This window comes from Phyllostomus discolor, chromosome 3, assembly GCF_004126475.2.
Source record: "Phyllostomus discolor isolate MPI-MPIP mPhyDis1 chromosome 3, mPhyDis1.pri.v3, whole genome shotgun sequence".
Classification (NCBI taxonomy): domain Eukaryota; kingdom Metazoa; phylum Chordata; class Mammalia; order Chiroptera; family Phyllostomidae; genus Phyllostomus; species Phyllostomus discolor.
The window spans coordinates 51,882,383-51,889,939 of NC_040905.2; the positions used below are offsets into that span (position 1 = coordinate 51,882,383).

General features: G+C 36.5%; 1 pseudogene; it reads right to left on the reverse strand.

Annotated features, from left to right (window-relative positions):
• Positions 1-1,715: 1,715 nt before the first annotated feature.
• LOC114492930 lies at positions 1,716-2,578 on the reverse strand (annotated as a pseudogene).
• Positions 2,579-7,557: the final 4,979 nt, after the last annotated feature.

Genomic DNA, 7,557 nt, shown 5'->3' on the forward strand with positions numbered 1-7,557 from the left:
ACACACAATTAAAAATAAGACTACCATATGATCCAGCAACTCTATTTTTGGGTACTTATCTGAAGGAAATAAAATTGGCATCTCAAAGAGATATTTGTACTCCCATGTTCATTGCAGCATTATTTACAGAAGCCAAGATATGAAACAACCTATGTATCCATAAAAGGCTGAACAGATGAAAATGGATGAATGGATGAAGAAAATGTGAGATATCTACATCTATATCTACATCTGTCTATATCTATTACTATATACATTATTTATCTTTAAGATAGAAAGAACTCCTGTCATTTGCAACAACATAGAAGACATGCCAAGTGCAATAAAGCAGAAACAGAAAGACAAATACTTCATGATCTCACTTATATGTGGAATCTAGAAGTCAAACTGTTAGAAACAGAAATCGGAATGGTGGTTACCAGGGAGTGGGGTGGGAGAAATGGAAAGATGATGAAAGGCTATAAAGTTTCAGTTAGGTAGGATGCATAAGTTCTGGAGATGTAGTATACAGTGTGGTAATATAGTTAATAATACCATATTGTATGCTCAAAAGTAGCTAAGAGAGTAGATCTTTTTTTTGTTAACTATAAACAAATTTTTAATACACAAGGGTTGTCACATAATTGAATATTTCTCTATTTTGTACACAAGTATTCTTACTTTCCACAAAAGGGGTGCTTTCTAACTTCCCATTGGGATGGCAAGCACTAAAATCCTGATTTTAACAGAATAGTAGTAAAAATGCCTCCGTGATTGAAGTAGAAGCACTACATTGGTACATGGCTCTTGCACTTACTTATCAAGAGTATATGTGTCTTTTTATTCAAAAATACTGAATAAATTATCTGTAGGCACCGACAGTGACAGCAGTAAACCATTGTATGTTGTCAGCAGAAACCAGTAACCAATGGTTACAGTGATTTTCCTAAATGTTAGCCAGGCTTTGCTTCAGTTACTGCCTTCAGCTGACTTCTCTGAAGTTTCAAGTGAGGAGCACTGCCTTGAACTTCCTCTCAGTTCTAATTAATGATGGTAAAGTACTATTCTAGGAATGAAATCATGCCTTCTCCCATACCACCTCCCATTCTGCCCATTCCAGGGTTTTTCTCGTCTTTAGGAATGTCTGTAACTATACCTTCTGCTGTTGTTAGAGAGGCCACTCCGGCAGTATCCAATAAAAGCAGTTCTTACCACCTTAGTTGGGTCAATGATTTCTTTTTCCACCATATTCACAAAATCTCCAAGCATAGCATCATAACTAACTTCTGAGGAACTGTACGTAATTTTCTACACTATCAATAATCCCTCAACATCTTCCTTCTTAGCAATAATTATTGCAGGAATTGTGTTTTTTAAAATAATTTCTACATCAATTTTTTGATATTCATTAGCAAGAGTTAATGAGTCCAAGGATGGAATCACCGAGGCAGGGTGCAACCCCCATCCAGAGCAATGCCTTCTTCAACAACAGCCCTTACTCTTGTTTCTGGGAAGATCTGGCCAGATCTGAGGGCAGAGGGGAGGGACCCTGTGAAGTGGGTTGGGAAGTCCCTAAGGTGGCGGGATTGAAATTGCAGCTGGCTGGAGATGCCCTGCACACTGCATGTAGCTAGAAACCCTCCTCCCCACTTCCAGATCATGGTAGCAGGAGGAGGGGCAGGGATGCTGTGTAAGCTAAGGAGTGAGAGGTACAAGGGAAAAACCCTCCTCAGAGGTCAGGGAGAGGTGCAGACCTGCCAGTCTAGCCAGGATTGGCTAGAAAATAAGACTTTTCCGGAACGCACAGGATTTTGAGCCCAGGCTTTCAAATGGAGGGTATGCAGAGACTGGTGGCTTTTTCCTTGGAACTCATATTTCTCACCTTTTTCTGTATTAATAACATATGGAAAAATATAACCTCAGTCAATTTCATGCCTTTAATCGTTTCTAATTCATTATTAGCGTTTTTCCATTCTTTACTGGGTTGACACCCTTTCTTCCTATCTCTTTCATTGCATCTGAGATGATGTTGCCAATTCCTTTATCTCCATTTGCAGAAATTGTAGCAACCTGAACTCTTTCTTCAAGGGTTGTCACAGGTTTAGGTCTTTCTTAAGTTCAGTAAGTACAGCATCAACAGCTAAGATCACACCTCTCCTGATTTCCACTGGATCAGCACCTTCACCAATCTCCTCAAATTTTGTGGGCAATAGAGCTGCGTCAGTACAGCAGCAGCGGTGGTGCCATCCCCAGTATCTTCGTTTATATTATTGGCAACATCTTGAAAACTATTTTTATATTTATCTTTTAATGTTTTAAATATTTTTATACGTATCTTTTAAGTCAATGAACTTGGCAATGGTCACACCATCTTTTGTTACTTTTGGACTTCCCCCACTCTGTTCAATAATCACTATTCTTCCCTCTGGCCCCATAGTAACAGCTACAGCATGGGTTAAAAGGTATACACCTTGAAGCACTAAGGCTCAAGCATTAAGGCACCAAAGTTTACATCTTCGGAATACGCCTGAGTTAGATGAGGGGTCAGTGCCCTGGACATTGGCTGAGTCTGGCGAAGGACTTTGTGTAATCGCAGCATTTCTGCAGGGCAGAGACAGGGCATGCAAGCAGTGAGACCTGTTGTCAGCAGTGAGTGAGGGCACTAAGAGACATCTCAATATTTCTCAACAACAACAAGAACAACAGAAGATGACAATGTGAGGTGATGGGTATATTAATTAGCTTGAGTAGCTGTGATAATCATCAAAACAGCAAGTTGTATACTTTAAATATATGTGATTTAATTTGTCAACTATAAGACAACAAAGCCATAAATACAATAATAATAAAAAAATGTCTAATATACTTCCATTTAGAATTTGGCTTGTTGTGTTGTACTCTAAGAAGTATGATGCTGTATAAATCCCTGAAGATATAACTTGTAATATTGGCTAATTATCGAAAGCAATGTTTTACTATTTGTTATTAAAATTTCTTAAAGACAACTTATCAGTATGATGTTTTGGATGGGCCAAGGGCATTTTATAAATTCATATTATATTCATTACATTGAGCAGTAATATGTACAATAAATACCTTAAAATTTTTCTTGCAGTTTAGGTGTCTTATCTAAAAAGTAATATTGTTATCAAAGCCTGCATTTTTTAAAGGATCATGATGAGATTAAGAAAGTACTTAAAGACTCTGTCTCTGTAAAAGCAATAGGATCACTTATTAGGTGCAGTATAAAGGTCTAATTGTCATGCATTGAATATAGTCATATGCCATATCCTAAACTTTACCATGAACTTTGAATCTATGTTCCAAGTAATACGTAGTACTATTTCAGTTCCAAAGAATCTAAAAGTTGTTCATACTTTATCATTCATTTTATGTATCGAACCAATTTCGCACCCTCAGTGAGAACTGTCTCTTAAGTTTTATGAACATGGAATTTCCCCAAAGGCTATCTTGAGTATATCCAAGTATTCTGTTACTTGCATCAAGGTGCCCTATTTACAGCCCTTGAAATTCCATAAAGCTTTCAGTAATTTCCAACCATCTGTGGAAGTTTGGATATGGGAGTCCTTGTTCGATTTGCCTAGTAGACACCCATGGACATGGGGTCTGGAAATGATCTGTTCTTGCCCTGATTTGAGCCCCAGTTGTAGGACAGCTGGCAGGGCAGTTCATTGGTATCACTGCTGCGAGGCTGAACACACAGCCATACCTTAAGTACTCCTAAAATGATGTTTTAAGAGTAAGTTTGGGATTGTTCTTAAACTTTAATCTGGGACTCTTTTCCATACTAGTGCTGTTTTTATTTGGTGGGCTCATAATTGGAGTAGTTTCTCAAGTACTCCAAGGCTGCCTTTGGCCATGAGGAGATAAGCAGAAATGTCCTAGCCAGCAGGGGCAGTTCAGTCACACCAACCTCCTCCTGTTTTTTCTGGCCCTTGATCAGCCTTAATCCTTGGGCCCTAGTTTTCTTCCTATTTTAGCTTAGTTTCTCTTTTCTAGCTCTTGGTTTAGCTTGGCGCTTGACTTTCATTGCTTAATTAGAACTGTTTAAAAAGACAAATCAATGGAATGTCAGACCAGAAGGAGCTCTTCAGAAACCTATGCAGAGTATTTTCCCTGCCCTATTCTCCTATTCACCTCTACCAAGGACCCAGATAGAATGGTATGTGTTGGGCAAATTTTCAAACTCTACGTGGTGAAATTAATATAGATTTTATATGTATTCAGTGCTTTGTTGTTTCAAAAATTTCTGCATATAATATCTCATTTGATTCCAGGAATGATAGGTGCAGGTAATAAGATAAATTTCAGTTCAGTATGAAAGACAGGTCTCCAAGAATCAACCTGTCCAAAAGTGAAAGAGCAAGCTTCACAAAGCAGTGAGTTCCAGGGAGCAACGAAGATGTTTGAGCACACAATTACAGGTTAATTCTCAGGGATCTTGTGGAAAAATCTTTGACTTGGATTAAATGACACTTTGATGAGAAAAGGGAGAGAAAGAACGACTGAGAGAGGGTGCATATTAATGAACATGTCTTGTCGAAGGAGAGAGAAAAAATGAGAATGCATTCATGTTCCCGTATTCTCAAAATCTTTGGCAAGAGAGTTGAATTCCCAAAAACAGCTTTAAAATAGGACCTTAAGCACATGTAGTGGAGCAATTCATCATCTCTAATGTTTTGTTTCAAAAGTTCAATAAGAGTCTAAAGCAGTATAGCCTTAAATCATGGTTTCTGGACTACATCAGGGATGTGTGCTTTACTCTTCTTCAGACCAAATCGACCTGGAACTGAAGAGTTAATAGAAATATCTGATGATTTAAGTACAAGTAGGAGCAAGATGCATGTGAAGACTGAAGATACTTCCCAGATACAGATAAAGGCATAGGAGTAGGGAGAACAGCTGGTTGTAGAAAGTGCTGGAGTGGCCAAATGAAGAGAGTAGGATTACTGAACCAGGAAGGGGAAGGGCCAGAATGAGGTCACTGTCCTATGGAATTAGAAGCAGTAGAATCAAACCAAACACCAGAACTGGTTTGCATTAGTGCTTCCATAGTTGGAAGGAATATCTCCCTTCTTTACTCTAAGACCAGCTCCAGTGGAATGTTTTAGTGAAATATTCACTTGCCTTTGTCCAATTTTATCATAAAAAGTGATCGGTCCATGACTTTTTAGAAAAAGATTTTAATGGTTTTGTGGTATTGGCACAGATAAAGAGAGGGAGGAACAGGAAAAGGAATTCAGCAATTGAATAGACCAGAGTATAGTATCATCCAACATGAGCTTCTGTTCTCTTAAAAATAGAAAACTACCCCCTTAATTTCTTTTTCATTGTTTAAATATTATGAAACTGAATGCTTATAATAAAGTTAAATAGCAACACTTAGAAATTATAATTATAATTCAGTTTAGTAATTTAAGAAAATTTTGTATGCCCTATACCAGATTAAACAATCTTAAAGACCTCCCAACAGTGAAGAGAATGCAAGCATGATTGCATGATTTTAATCGTTGTTCTATGTGACAATAGTCTTTTATCTTCCCTTGGGCCAACACATTTTTTCTTCTATTTCACTGAGTTAATTTTTTTTCAGGTGGCATATAATATAATATTCTAATCACTTGCCATGTTTCATATTTGATTCACAAAAACATTGTGAGAAGTGTTATTTGCCTGTCTTGTGTCCATTTTCTATTCTTCACCTGATTTGCTATTGATAGGAATGCCTTGGTAATAATACTGCACTAGGCTAAAGATTCCAGATGCTCTTCAAATTTTACCATGTGTAAATGTGTCACTTGGAAAATGTTCAGAGTAGTATATGTTGCTAATTTCTTCTGGGAGAAACTAATTATAAATTACTAACAATACTGTATAAAACATTAAGCACTTAATACCCAGATATTTTTAAAAAATAATTCTAAAAAAATAAAAGGAACTCAGGCCTCTTGGAGAAACATCTGATGTTAGGACTAGGGCAGGAAATATATAAGATGATTCTGGAGCATTCCATGGTACTAGAAAGTAAGAAAGTTCTCAAAAACAAAATAGAAAAAGGCAACAAAACAAAAAAGAATCCAGAAAGACCACATTGATGGTGGCAAGTCAACGAGATACAGGAGCCAAATGAAAGTGTTCACAATGGCTTGGCCAAAGCTGAACTGAGCAACAAAGTAAATTAAATCAAGTATATTGGGTAATAATCAGGGTGTAAAATAAGTATTCATAAGTCCAAACTGATATAAAAATGATTGAATAAAAAATAAATTGGGTAAATAGATAAATTTTTTATGCAAAAACAAATTCCAAATAATTTGTGTAGATATACTGCCCATTAGTTTGGACTACATATAGTGACTTCCTTCCCAAGTGTTTTGTGTGGAAAAGGCAAGGAAAAGTTGTTGTGAAGCATAGAAATCCGACAAACACAATTGCTTCAACCAAGTGAACAAGGTTAACATCACAATAATAAACCGTAGAGGTTTGTGATGAGAACTTTACCCCTGTTCTTCCTCCCCAAAATTTATAACTCCAGTCATTAAAAAAAATCAAATCTCAACTGAGAGCCATTCTGCAAAATGCCGAAACAGTACTGTCAAATTGTTAAGACTTTTAAAAACAAGTTTGAGAAACTCATAGCTAAGCAAAGCCTAAGAATACATAAAGACTAAAAGTAATGTGGTACTATAAAACAGCAAAAGGACATTAGGAAAAAAAGAAGGGAATCTTAATAAAGAATGGACTTAATAATCTATCAACATTGGTTCATTAACTGTGAAAAATTATCCATAGTAATGTAAGACATTAATATTTGGGGAAACTGGGTATAAGGTATATCAGATCTGTTAGTACTATGTTCATAATTTTTATAACAGTTATGTGATCCTGTCAGTAAGTAGAAATTCAGTTATTCACCTTTAAAAGTTATAAAATCAAGCATATTTGAGATAATCTCAGGACTCAGTAATCACTAAATGTTAAAGGAATGAGTAAATGTATGACTCAGTGCATCAGAGGAACGCTTTGCTAATAATGCTTTTTAAAGTCATTTGTGGAGAACGAACACTGCTTATTGTTTGGGGACACATCAATTTCTTCTGGTCCCTCAGGTACCATTACATGTTCTAGTAAAAAGCAATGGATCAAACCTGCCCTGCCAATACCCTACCTATTAGCCACACACAACTACTGAGCACTTGAAATGTGCCTGGGCCAGACTGAGATGTATTGTCCGTGCAAAAATACACACTGCATTTTGAAGATTTGGTGTCAACAAAAAGAATGAAAAATATTTCATTGGTAATTTGTAATACTGTTTATAGGTTGAAATAATGGTTTGGATATAGTGGGTTAGGTTAAATATATTATTAAAACTTATTTTGCTTTTTTAAAAACATATTCTAGTATAGTAAATAGAAAACTTGGAATTACTTATGGGTCTCACATTACATTCCTATTGGACAGTTCTGGATTGAAAGGACCTCAGCAACGTGGAAGAGAGAATGGATCTCCACAAGGCAAACAGGGTCTCAGAAAGTTTCAGACTCCTTGGTGCGG